Genomic DNA, 14,090 nt, shown 5'->3' with positions numbered 1-14,090 from the left:
AGGCAGAGGGAGGTGCTGACAGTTAGAAGACAGATATTAAAATGGAGGAAGGTGGAGAACATGAAATCACTCACATCAACTGATCTACACAGCATGAAATCGCTTTAAGTAATAGCATAGGAATGCATGTAAACAATAAATATACCGTAACAATTTTAAAACAAATAACCACATTAGAGCATTTCCAGATTTTACCACTTATGGACCGGAAGGTTTTACCCCCTTAATGACCAGGCCATTTTTTTGCTATATTGTACTGCGTTAATTTAACTGACAATTGCACGGTTGTGCGATGCTGTACCCAAATAAAATTGATGTCCTTTTTTTCCCCCAGAAATAGAGCTTTCTTTTGGTGGTATTTGATCACCTCTGGGATTTTTATTTTTTGCGCTATAAACAAAAAAAGAGTGACAATTCTGAAAAAAAAAAAAAACACAATATTTTTTACTTTCTGCTATATAAAATTCTCAATATAAAAAATTTAGAAAATCAAATTTTTTACTCATTTTAGGCCAATTTGTATTCTGCTACATATTTTAGGTAAAAAAAAATCCCAAGTTTATATCGATTGGTTTGCGCAAAAGTTGTCACATCTACAAACTAGGGGAAAGATTTATGTCATTTTAATTTTTTCGTTTTTTTTTTTATGGCAGTGATCAACGATTTTTAGCGGGACTGCGACATTGCAGTAGACAGATCGGACACCTAACTGACACTTTTTGGGGGAACAGTGACATTACTACAGTAATCATTGCTCATAATATGCACTGTAAAGCCCCGTACACACGATCAGATTATCGAACGATCTGTCGTCCGTTTTTTGTGGCATGCTAGTCTGATGTGGAAAGTGAGGTTTTTTTCATACAAATTTTCCCGTACGACAGAATTCTACTTCAGAAGTGATGTCATGTGTTGGATTGTTTTGTATGTTTTCTTTCGTCTCTGAGCATGCCTAGTCTTGCTCTTAAGATTTTTTTCCTTCTAAATCTGTACTAATGAGACGAAAATGGGACGTTGTTTTGACGGACGACAAAAATTATATGGCCTGCACATCAGGATTTTGTCAGCCGAAAAGCCGGAGTCGGCTGTCGAAAGCACCATACTAACAATCCGAAAATCGGCAGATCGGTCGTCGGACGAATTTTCCCTACAGATTTTCTTATCGTGTGTACGGGCCTTTACTCCGGGCCGGCGCTCCCACTAGGCAAACTAGGCGGCCACCTAGGGCACGCTGTCGCCTAGGGTGTGCACTGCTGGCACAGCCTCCCGAGACTCCGCTGGATCATCCAGCCTGGATTAATATAATGTGGTGTTTGCTGGCGGCTGCGGCCAACACCACATGAGATTCTGTGGCTCTACCAGCAAATACTGCTGCAGACAGTTTGCTACTAATGTCACTGGGTGCAAATTGGAGTGCAATACGGATTGGTTGATGTTTGCTAGGACTCGCTCTACCAATCCGTATCACGAATAGCCAGAGGCTGCCAGCAGTGACAGGAGTCCAAGACAGGTGCCTGCCAGGCAGCGCTTCCAGCCAATGAGTTGCTGCGTGCCTCACGTCATTTCCTCCTACCAGTCCCACCCACACAACAGAGTGGGCTGGAGTGAGTCAGTCCCTGTCCTTTCCTACAAGTAGAGAAAAGAAGGTAAGCACGAAAGAGGAGAGAAGAGATGGGTCAGGGGACCAGTGTGATCCCCAATAGTATATCAGCAGCAGACTAGTAATATAATATATAAATAAATAAATATATATATATATATATATATATATACAAAAGCAGCAGTCGTCTTTATTATAATAACAAAATCAGCAGTCTTTTAATATAATAATATGTATATAATATTATATTAAAAGACTGCTGCTTTTGTATATGTAGCGGACTGCCATTCTTTGATAATGCAGATTTACCTTCTGCTCCTTCAGACTGTCTCTGTGCACCTTTAAGACTGCTTTCAGAAGAGTTCGGTCTCTCACAGGAAGTGGAAGAACAGGATTGTGGGAGATGAGTTCTGCACTGAAAGCAGACTGTTATCTGGATTGCTGGGGAAACTGTTCTCTCAGGGAGCAGCAGGAGAAGTGAAGGACCATGGGAGAGCCTATAAAACCTATATGCTTCACAGTGCGCTCTCTCTCCTGCGAGGACTCAGCGAGGACAGACCAGCCTGAGAGGTGTGTCAGGACACTGTCAGTGATTGAGGCCTTGTACATGTGGCCTAGTAAGAGCAGAGCCCATCCTCAGCGGTGCAGATGCTGGTAACTACACAGCGGTAGCAGATCCAGTAGAGCTGAAGGGAGAGTGAGCGGACGCTGAGCTGACTGACCAGGACAGCCAAGTATCGATCACTCCCAGATGCCGGAGCGTGGGAGGGTGCATTGCCTGTGTCACAGGATCATCACACGTAGACACTAGTAAATGGAGGAATGCCTGGTGAAATCCTAATGGCAAGTATATTCTCCCTCAATAACACACTGACTGCAGATAGGATTACACACATTACTACCCTGGGATTACAAATATCACATTGAACGGTGATTAGAGCTCTAACTGCCGGTGAAGACTTAGCAAGGCCTTGCTAGGAGAAGGGGATTAATATCTGTTACGTTTGTATCTGTTATGCTTTAAAGGGGACATGTTTAAATTACTTCATTGCTATTAGTTTGACCAACTTCAGTTTTAGCATAATTCTCAGTTCTTCCTCTAAGCAATAGTCTTAACAGTACTATAAGGGTTAACAGTCATTATTCACAATTCTATCAAACTGTGTTACTACTGATCTTTGACATTCTCTATATCAGTCTTGCTGAATTTCACTGATTTTGGTGGGATTCGACTGACTGATAGAGTTGTACTTGTTTACCTCAAAGTTATACCTGTTTATCTTAAAGTCATACCCGCTTATTCTTTAAGTAAATATAGCAAAACATTATCCCTTGTGTCCGTGTGTTCCTTAAAGGTGTATACACTTTCAAATTACCAGGTGTGCCAGTGGGGCGGGGCTTGTTCTTGGGGTTGAAAGGCAGAGTGTGAGACCCGTTATACTTAAGCGGCTCCTGCGGGGGGGGGCGATCAAAGGTTTAACCTTCCTAGCGGTATTCCCGAGTGTGGCTCTGGGTTAAATTTCAGTGCCAAAAGCGGTAACTCAGAGCCAAACTCGGGGTACCGCTAGGAAGATCGCTGGATCCTGGTAGAGGGGTTACTTACCTTGTCACCGGGATCCAGGGATGTATCCCGGCGGTGTGAGGTGGCGGATCTTCCTTCGGATCCTCTGTGTGCCCCGACTTCCGTCTCCTGCAACGTGACGTTCGCAGGGGGGTGGAACCGGCGGCAAATTCAAATGTAAAACACACCAAACACACTGATACAATGCAAAATAAAATAAATTCACATTAGTTTGCCCCCCAGTGCCCTTTCCTGCAGTTTTACTGTACTTTTTATGTATATATATATATATATATATATATATATATATATATGTACACGCGCACACCCCTGCTAGCGGTCTTGCGAAGCGCTGTACAAGTACGTTGTTTTTGCGGGACAGAGCTGACCTGCTGCAGTAAAACTATGGCGGTTGGTTGGCAAGTGGTTAACTATCAACCATAATCCAAACATCAATCAACACTGTATATACAGTATGATTAAATTATTATGTTTGTACTGTAGGCAATCATACACTGTACAGTCTGATTGTACAATCTCCTTTAGATCTACTATCAACAAAGGCGCCTGTCTGATAAGATAAACATTACAGGTATTGTTTAGGTTTGTCCTCATGTAATTTGGGTAAATCTAAAGGAGTACAATCATATTATTTAGTCTATGGCCAACTTAATATTGAAAGAGAAGTACAAGATTAAAAAAAAAATAAACACACAGGTGGATGCAGCATGGATCTGATGCTGCATCTGTTGGCCGCTGCCTCTCTACACCCAGAACTGAGCAATCCAACACTGCTGATCGCTCAGTTCTCTGTCTTCAATGGGCAAAGGGCTGGTGACTGTCAGTACAAGGTTCTCTGCCTTTGGACTATGCAGGGTGCGGTGTGCTGAGAGGCTTTGCCAGCTGCTGGTCCAGGCATCTGGGTGGATCCCATTAAAGTCGGGATCTCTCCAGAACATGGACCAACTGAGGGACTAAGCGGATAGCAGACTTTAGCCTGCAGTCAGCTGAATACAAGACATAAGAGTGCAGAACGAAGTGCACTTCTGTGACCCGCAGGAGAGGTATGATCAAAAGAGCTTTGACCCTTTTAATGACAACTCATGATTTCATAGGTACTTAGGAAGATGTCCTAATGAAAGGCTATCACAACCTCCTGCACAACAAGTTTAAGCTGAACTCCAGGCCCAAAAAAATGTTTATTTAAATATATAGCTCAAAAGCCATAAGGGATATAAATCCACTTTGTGTGCACCAACTTCCTCTACAAACCCAGATATTACCTTGTAAATGTAGCAATGACATCATCACTGTGTTTCACATAGCCTAGAGTAGCCTTTTTCGACCAGGTGCCCAGGCACCCTGAGGTGCCTTGAGGTTTCTTCAGGGGTGCCTTGGCAAAATGCCTGAAAATTTAACAAAAATTGGATCAAGCTTGCCTTTTAGTTACGCAAAACCACGGGTTTTCATTATGCAACATTATGACTTTCTAGACACTGGTATCCTAGCAACCAATGACGTCATTTTAAGTCCGCGGTGGTGCAAAACGTACAACGAAAAAACCCGTAAGTGAACAAAAAACGCGCTTGTGAAACACACAAAAAAGTGCTCTTAAGGGTGTGCTTTAGTCCACCCCCCGAAGGGGTAGGACTTCTACCCTGATCCCCCGGGGCACAAGGCTCCTGACAGGGATTAAGGTTTCCATGGTCTGCCTAGCCAGAAGGCCTGGTAGACCCCGTTCTTCAGGCCAGCTGAAGCCGACCCCGAATACTAGGTCACGGGGCTCTCCTGAAGAGAGACCTCCCAGAGGCAGGGGAGGAAGGAACCTAAGGGCCATACATCCTCCCCCTAGACATCAGGGTGAGCCCGAGGACTTGTGTGAAAACACACACAAAAGTGAAAGTGACAAACAGGGGAAATAAATAGGAAAATAATAAAGTGGCAGTGCCAAATGTGCACTGGCTGGGCCCTAGGGCCTGGTAAGCAAAAATTTAGCCAGATTTAAGCCAAAAGGCTCAGACCATGAGGTACAGTGCAGAAAGGAAAGCAAATCTGGTGCTGTGACCTTGTGCTGTTCACACTGTGGGGTCCCACACCTATGTGTTACTAAGAGCACCCCTTGCGCGACCACTCCCAGGGGGCACAGTCACCGTGGACCTTCTGCCCTCCCGGGCCCTTGGCCAGGCAAGGTAGTCCAATCAAATCAGGAGGTAATGGACCCTTCCAGCTTTCTCGGGGAGAACTTACTCCCAGCCCCCAATTACGCAATGATGTCATTAGTTATAGTTAATAAGGAGGATGTCTGTCCCCTCCATAGCATCCTTGTTTAACCCTCGTGTGTCCCTTTCCCTCAGCACTGGGATGACATTAGCTGACTGATGGAGAGAAATAAAGGGTGAAGAGAAACATTGGAATACTAGTCAGTACCAGTGTGCAAAAGTGTATTTGCTTTGTAAGAATAAAACATCTCTAATGTTTGGTGTCCTATGTGTGGATGTTGCTGCATTGTGTAAAGCTATTAGAATAGTTTTTTACATTTTAGAATGGGATGCCTGAAGACTGTCCATAATTTTAAAGGGTGCTGTGACAGGAGTCACTTTGGGTGGGGGGCTCGTGGAACCCAGATTACTTTAGAGAGATCAGGAAACTTCTTGTTCAGCTTCCCCGGCCCCACTTATGTGTAAGTCACCCTGTGTCTATTAGGGGCAAAGGCTGACCAAGAACCCCAGTCGGGTCTGCACTAATCAGACTCGCTGTACAACCACACCACATTTCGTGTTACCCCGGTTATCCTGGGTTCTATATGTGTGGTTTGTGTTGAAAGAATGAAGGGCCTCTTTCACTTGGGACAATAATATTTCTGAACAATATCCCTCAAGAAATATATAAAGATAAACAATTTAACTTTTCAGATTGCTTGAATATTGTTGGAGTCTCTCATAGACCCTTGCTAGATAGTGAGGTGGGGTGGGGTTTGTTATTGGTAAGTGCCTGTATCCCATTGTTCTATTGTTTCTGTCTGCCTTAAGATCAACCTATTATAGGATGTATATGTGTATGTGGATTGGCTGCTAAGGGGGAGGGGGGGTTGTCCCACAGTGTATATCTCTTTGTGCCTGTGTTTGAATAAACAGTTCTTATCCTGGAAGGTTCCAAAAACTTATACAAGCTAAGTTGTCGGCTAGCTTTGTATGAGGGCGGCTGGGAAAATCTGATATCTATGTTCAGGACTGGGAGGAAGCCGTATACTGACGGAAGTCCACAAGTACAGTGTGGATTGCGGTTCCCTTACAGGTGCCTTGACTTAAAAAAGGTTGAGAAACACTGTCCTAGAGAGAGAAGAGTTGTGGGAGGGACCCAGCAGTTCTACCCATTACAGGCTGCCTGCAAACTGCAGAAGACAAGACCAGTCACTCAGCTCAAAAAGAGAGAGCAGCAGTGACTGGTCTTTATTACAGGAAGCTCCTGCACAGAGGCAAGGTTTTACACCTGATTACTGCACAGATCTGGATCAAGTACCCAAAGTACACCCATATTCAAGTAGGAATACATACAGTATGACCCTTGTGCTTAGACTATATTTGTTATATCCCAAAATTGAGCTTTAAACATGGCAAGTATTTATTTACACACCAATAAGTAAGGCTAAGGTAACAGCAGATAGCAAGCAGCAGAGTCACGTGGGACAACTTTCTACTTACCCCTGTGGAATTGCTCCCTCATTGACCTGAACGATGCCAAATTTCCATCGCTATTGACATTTCTCTGGCCTGACTAGCCAGAGCACAACTCCATACAGACTGGTAAGCTGTCTCTTAGAGATCATGATGGTGGTATGTTGTCTCCAGTAAAGAGGTCTGATCTCAGCATGCGGCCCCTCTCCCTGCTGTTCTCTGCCCACAATAGCTGCCATTGGAGAGAAAGAAAGAATCCCTTCCTGAGCCCTACTGATTGGAGTGATGCTGCCAGTCAGTAGGCATCTGGAGAATCTGGACAATCGAGCCTGACCACCACCGAGTTCCTAGACATGTAAGTACATTTACTAGCTATGTTTAGCTTGAATTGAATGATGTGATGACAGGGTCTCTTTAAGCAAATTCACAAGTAGAAATAACTTTTCCAGCCAAGTAAAAAGTCCACTTACTCTGGGAAGAAGAAAACAAACCCGATAGGTTCCTTGTGAAGCATACCTGTCATTAAAGAGAAACACATGGGTTCCCCTTGCTTGCTTCCTTTTGAAAAGGCTAGTTTCCAGGCTTTACTCTGGCTTTATTTGTTCTGAATTACAGATCTGAAATAAGCAGGAACTCCTTATAGTTGTTCCAGTGATCTGACAGTACTGAAACCCAAGAGATTCAGCATGACAGTCAAGAAACTATAATTTTCACAAGGAGAGGTCAGCAATGGCAGCTTAAACATATTGCTCATGCCAAGTATAAATATGAACTCTTTGGCTGTTTGGTTTCATTGTTTTATTAAAATGCCTGAGATGATTCAAAATAGAAAAAAGCAGCTCAGACTCATTGATCCATCCAGTGCTGTTGGTCCTCATCCAGACTGAATGCTGCTAGATTCTTCAACCCACTTCCTGTGAACAAGGCTGCCATGGACACATCTTCTGGGGTACCAGATTTTCAAAATGAAATCCAGGGACACCCTCCTGACCATGTCCACTTTTTAGCTCATCCACGAATAATGGCCTGATTAGAAGCCACGCCACCGTTTTAAGCATGCACTCAAACAACGTAACCTTCTATGAAGAAGTGAGCTGCCATCTAGATAAAGGAAGGTCTGTAGATGTGGTGTATCTGGATTTTGCAAAGGCATTTAACAGTTCCCCACAAATGTTTACTGTACCAACTGAAGTCTGTCGGTATGGAACATAGGGTGAGTACCTGGATTGAAAACTGGCTACAGGGGCAAGTCCAAAGGGTGGTGATAAATGGCGAGTACTCGGAATAGTCTGGTACAGAAGGTGGGGTCCCCCAAGGATCTGTCCCGATACCAATCCTGTTTAATTTATTCATAAGCAATCATTCCCTGATGAAGTCATGTGATGGTGATGACACGCGTAGGGCAGCTGATAGCATTGGATTAGTTGCCGGAGAACTGTCCAACCTTTTATGAACTGTATGCCGCCTGTGTGGCTTTGATTGAATGTGAGTTTTTTAGCCTTTCTCTTTAATACGTTTTATCCAAAACTATATTACACTAAAAGGATGGCAACACAGTGTCCTGATTCAGGTGGAACAAAGAAACCACCTTAGGTAGGAAAGTGGACTGAGGCCTCAACACCACCTTATCCTAGTGAAGCCTTAGGAAGGGTTCCCTGAGGGAAAGCACAGCCAACTCTGAGACCCTGTATCCTGAGGTAATGGCCACCAAAAGACAACCTTATATGTCAGGAGCAACAAGGGAATCTCTCAGAGAGATTCAACATGAGAGAACTGCAAAACAGACAAGATTAAATTAAGGCCTAAATAAAACAAAGGAGGCCACAAAGGCAAAATAAATCCATGACACTCTGCACACAGCCTTTAACCAAGCAATCTGACACAATAGGTATGTGAAATAGCATTGCCAAAGTAGAGATATTTCACTTGGTGGTATTGAAAGCCAGAGTCATCTCCACAACATACTACAGAAAAGACAAAACACACCCTAAAACTGTTGGGGATGAAATTCACAAGCTTCACCCCAGATGAAATCGACCTTCTATGTAAAATGATACACTTTGCTGGAGGTCAACTTTCTAGCCTTGAGGAGGCTTGGAATCACAGTATTAGAAACACCTCTATCCCTCAGGTCGTGGGCTTAAAAAGCCATGCAATCAAAGCCAGCAACCATAATGCAGGATGAAAGATCAGACCCTACGACAGTGTGACGGAACCGACCCACACTGTGCTTGAGTGCTTCCATCAGTATAATGCTTCCTCCAGTCTTGAACATAGATATCAGATATTATAGCTGCATTCCACACTAAACTAGCCGACAAATAGCTTGTATGAGATCAAATAGCTTGTATGAGATCTGTTTATTGAACAAATTCACATAGAATATATACCCCACCAGGACAGGTGCCTGATTACATTATCGTATGCAGATAAATTTGTATACAGAAATATAATTAACATATCTAAGGAACAACCAACACTAACAGTATACTACTTTCCCACTAGCAACCAATAGCGGACAGTCATTTATTTAACTTGAGCTAATAAACTAGCCACCTGGACACTCAGAGGTCTCATTCTAGACTTGCCGGCATCAAGCTTATGAAGTACAATACACATTATTTCAAGTGTAAACACATCCCTTAGCAGACAATAGGTGAGGTAATTAGCACAATTAACAATGTGTGGAAGACATGTGGTTGAGCTGATGATATTAGCATCTGCTATGGGTCTGACTGTGTGGAGCAGTCCCTATTGGTAATGGGAAGCTAGGCCCTAACAGGACCTTGGACCTCTGTGTGTCTTGGGGAGACATGGACTTGAATCCAAAGTAACATTACTCCAAGGGTCACCCCACAAAGAGTAGTGTTCCCTTAAAAGCCAGGGCCCATAGTCAGTAGGCAATAGGCTAGCCTGCAGTCCCCTCCAAAAGCCTCTGTCCCTGGTGAATCTATCACAGACAGCAAATCTGGTTTATCTAGAAGATCATCTACCAGGATTATTTATGATGTCGGTATACAACATTTTTCTTGGCCAAGTCAGTGCAGTCAAAATCACCAGAATGCCTTCAAACGTATCAAGAGAAGAGGTAGAAGTTGAAGTGAATGAAAGGCCTAGATCAGGGAAAACTGATCCTGAGGAATTGCCAGGGCATTCACTGCAAATGTTTAAAGATCCCTGGTTCTGAACCTGCTTAATTTGCTGTCTTAATCTGGCATCCCCCAGTGCAAATTGATCTCTGTGAACACCTCTGGGCAAAAAGCCCATTCTCCAGGACAAGGCTTGTAATGGCTGAGAATACCCACTTGACAATTTCCATGCTGGGAATGCACAATGGAAAGGGCCGGAACGGTGAGGCTCTGTCCAAGACAAGAGCAGGCCTGCTTCCTAAGCAGCATGATTTCTTCTCCCTCTTAATAGTTGATCTATGCCACAGCCGTGACAGGAAACCCCAAAGGTAGACAGAGCAGTGTAGAGGAACTAGCCAAATTGCCCAAAGTTCCAGGATATTGATCAGCAACTTCCGCTCTTCTGATTACCACATTTCCTGAACTGAGAAGTTCTCCAGAACACCTCCCCAGCCTGCCAGGCTGGCATCCATTGTAGGGAAGGATTTCCCTGTATCCAGCATCTGTGTAGATATCAACCATTCCAGAGCCAGCCTAGTCTTGGGAGTCAGATTCACTGGCATATCTAAGGGCTCCAGATGTTTGTCCCATATAAACAGGATATTGAGCTGCAAAGCTCTGGAGTGGAACTGGGCATAGGGAACAGCACTGAAGGCTCTACCTCCTTACCTGGAACCTGCATATAGGTCTGGTTAGAGGAGCTTTTCAATGACCTCAAGGATCCCACCTAGATTCGAAGAGACAAGCATTTTTCCTGTGGGAGAAGTATCATCACCTGAGCCATTTAAAAAACGAAATCTAAGTACTCCAGGGGTTGAGTCAGAACCAAGGACGGATTCTAAAGGTTCAGTGCCCTGTCTAACCTCTCCAGGATTTGCACAGTCTGCTATACATTGGGCTTCTGTTTCTGGGCCATTTACTCCCTTAGAAGTGGAGTGTTCGTGTCCTCTACTGTGAATTTCAAAAACCACTGGGAGCCTTCCTGGCTGGAAGAACACATTGAATAATGCTAGTGGCTATAGCCACCAGAAAAAATCAGGAAGTCTAGTTGTACCCTAGTTGATCGAGGGATCAACTTGGGTACAATTAGCCTGCCCATAGATGGTTAACATTCCAAAAACAACAATATGGAATTTTAAGTTGCTCCCAAAGAGTAACGCACTGAAGAATGCATGTTTAAAATTAATTGGGAAAAATACTCCCCATATTTTACTAGCGTTAACAATAAAAACTAGACAGAGTCCAACTATGACGCTAAAAAAAGAGTAAACTTGTTACAATGCAGCAAAGCCCACTCTTTGGGGATATCTGTCTCTGATGGATCTGGTGATTCCCTGGGGTTCCCCTCCACATCTTCTTGTCTGGCCTTTACCTCATGGAAGTCCTTTTATCTTTTCTTCAAAGTAATTTACATCTGCATATGGCTGAATGTATCAGGTTCCACTACAGTATAAAGTATATATATTTATGTACCCATAAATGCTAAATTCTTTATACCTATCTATATCAATTTATGTTTTATGTTTGTTTAAGCAGAGGCTATTAACCTCCTGAGGAAGCAGGCTGAGATTCTAGCAAAACATAATGACGATTCAGAGCCATAGTTGAATTGGATAATGCACTTTGTTAAAAGTTATTGCTCTTATGGACACAAAAAAAAATTCAGCATTAATGTAATGTAATGTATGTTTACACTAAATGGCATTGCACAGTGGGCTTTTCTGCTTTGTAACATGTTTACTGTTCTTTAAGCATTATAGTTGGACTCTGTCTAGTATTTATTGTTAACATCAATAAAGTATGGGGAGTAATTCTCGCAGTTAATTTTAAACATGTGTTGTGTAGTGTGTTACTCTTTGGGGGCACCTTAAAAGTCCATATTTTTGTTTTTGGAGTGTTCACAATCTTTTTGGGAAGTGGTGTCCCCATTTTAAATACCAAATTCACTCAGTATCTCTATAAAATATTTGCCCATAGATGGATCAAATCTTGGCTGGTCCCTGCTGAATTGGCCTAATTTCAATCCATGTATGGCTGGCCTTAAGCCTTGTCCACACGCATCGAAAATTGGCAGGGAATTTTCGTCCAACGTCCTATCTGCCGATTTTCGGCTTGTTAGTATGATGCTTCCGACAACCGACTCCGACTTTTCGGCCGAAAAAATCTGGTGTGCAGACTATAAAATTTTTGTTGGCCGTCAAAACACGGCCGATTTTCGTGCAGTCAGTACAGATTTCGACAGGGAAAAATCTTATGAGCAAGACTGGGCATGCTCAGATAAGAAAGAACACAAAGAAAGCAAATCAGCACATGACATCACTTCTGAAGTAGATTTTTGTTGGGCGAGAAAATTCGTGTGCAGTCTAGAGCACATTCCAACCAACAAAACACAACTCTGGACAAAAGATGGACGATCGGTCGGCCGATAATCGTTGCGTGTGTACAGGGCTTTACCCAAACAGTTGTCTTAGAAATAAAGCCAGGAAGGGGAACTAAAGCTGGTGAACAATTTCCTGTTCACTTTACTTTAGATTTACCTTCAACTATGTAGTGCAAGGGGCCTGCCTGATTACATACAAATTAAAAGTGTTTAGGTTTGACCTCAAAATATATGGTTTTGGTAAATCTAAAGGAAAGTTGTACAAGGAAATTGTATAATGTATGGCCAGCCTAAACCAACTACAGGAAATTCTCAGGGAGACATACAGAGGCATCCATCAACTAAGGAGAATAGCTAAAACTGAGGCCTAGCTAAGCTGGAAGTAATCATGGCATTTTTTATTTTTTGTGTGGCCAGTGTCCATTCATTTGGAAGAAGCAGCCTAGTCCAAGCAGACATGTATATGATATCGCTGATGTCTTTTTGATGACCTGTGTGCTGTTTTGTATGATTAAAGCGGAACTTTACCCTTTAACAACTTGATAAAAAAGAATGTTCTTTAGCAAAGAACAAACATTCCATATTATTATTTATACTACCAAAATAAGTGTGTGCTGTAAAATTGACTCCAGAGTCGCTCCTGTTTCTTCATGCCATTTTGCTGAAGCCCAGATCCCTGTACAGCAGTAAATCATAAAGTGGGAATTAAACCCATCGATTTAACGGTTTTAAAAACAGTTACATTCCTGGAATGCCAGGATTGCTAACTGTCACATTTGGTTGTGTCTTCAACAAAACTATCAGCACAGTGGTTGCAGATCAAACAGAAGCAGCTTCCTTGGCTGTAAAGGATAAGAGGGTTTAATTCCGCTTTCAGCCCGGTTCACACTATTGCGATGCGGAAGCCAGCGCGATTCCAGTGCGGGTTTCTGCATTGCATCTTCCTCCCAGCCAGTTTACACTGTCCTCTGCAAACCGCTGCGGGTATCAATACAAAATTCATGAGACCCCCATATTGGTTCTCCAGATCGCAGTGCGAATTGTTAATTCGGACAGGAATCGGATTGCATTTGTGTGAACACCGATGTGATCCGATTCCAGTGCTGGAAAAAAAGGTTCCTGCAGCAATGTGAGTTCAGTCATACAAAGTGCATGTGATCTGCACAGCAATGCGGTGCGAATCACATGCAATGTCTGTGTTCGCAACAGTGTGAACCCAGGCTAAGGCTATCAGCAGATCGGCCTCTACAAACTCAGCAGTGCCTAAAAATGTAGAGCAATTGAGCATGTGCAGAGCAGGGTGAAACAGTGTATTACTGTATTTTAAAGACACTTATTTTTCATTTTTTACATAGTTATACCTGTAAAAGGGGCCAGCCTGAAGTCATCTAGCAGGACTTAATTTTCTGATTAAATTTCCAGTTTAAGAAAGAGGAATTTGCAAAGCACAAGCAGAAAGTACACAACGTGTTCCCTCCTTCCCACCCTGTATGTGCTCCCTACCGACCCTGTACGTGCTCCCTACCGACCCTGTACGTGCTCCCTACAGACCCTGTACGTGCTCCCTACCGACCCTGTACGTGCTCCCAACCGACCGTGTACGTGCTCCCTACCGACCCTGTATGTGCTCCCTACAGACCCTGTATGTGCTCCCTACCGACCCTGTATGTGCTCCCTACCGACCCTGTACGTGCTTCCTACCGACCCTGTACGTGCTCCCTACCGACCCTGTATGTGCTCCCTACAG

This window comes from Pelophylax lessonae, assembly GCF_965119305.1.
Source record: "Pelophylax lessonae genome assembly, chromosome: 1".
Lineage (NCBI taxonomy): Eukaryota > Metazoa > Chordata > Amphibia > Anura > Ranidae > Pelophylax > Pelophylax lessonae.
The sequence above is the reverse complement of the archived record's forward strand: the minus strand, read 5'-3'. Positions refer to the sequence as shown.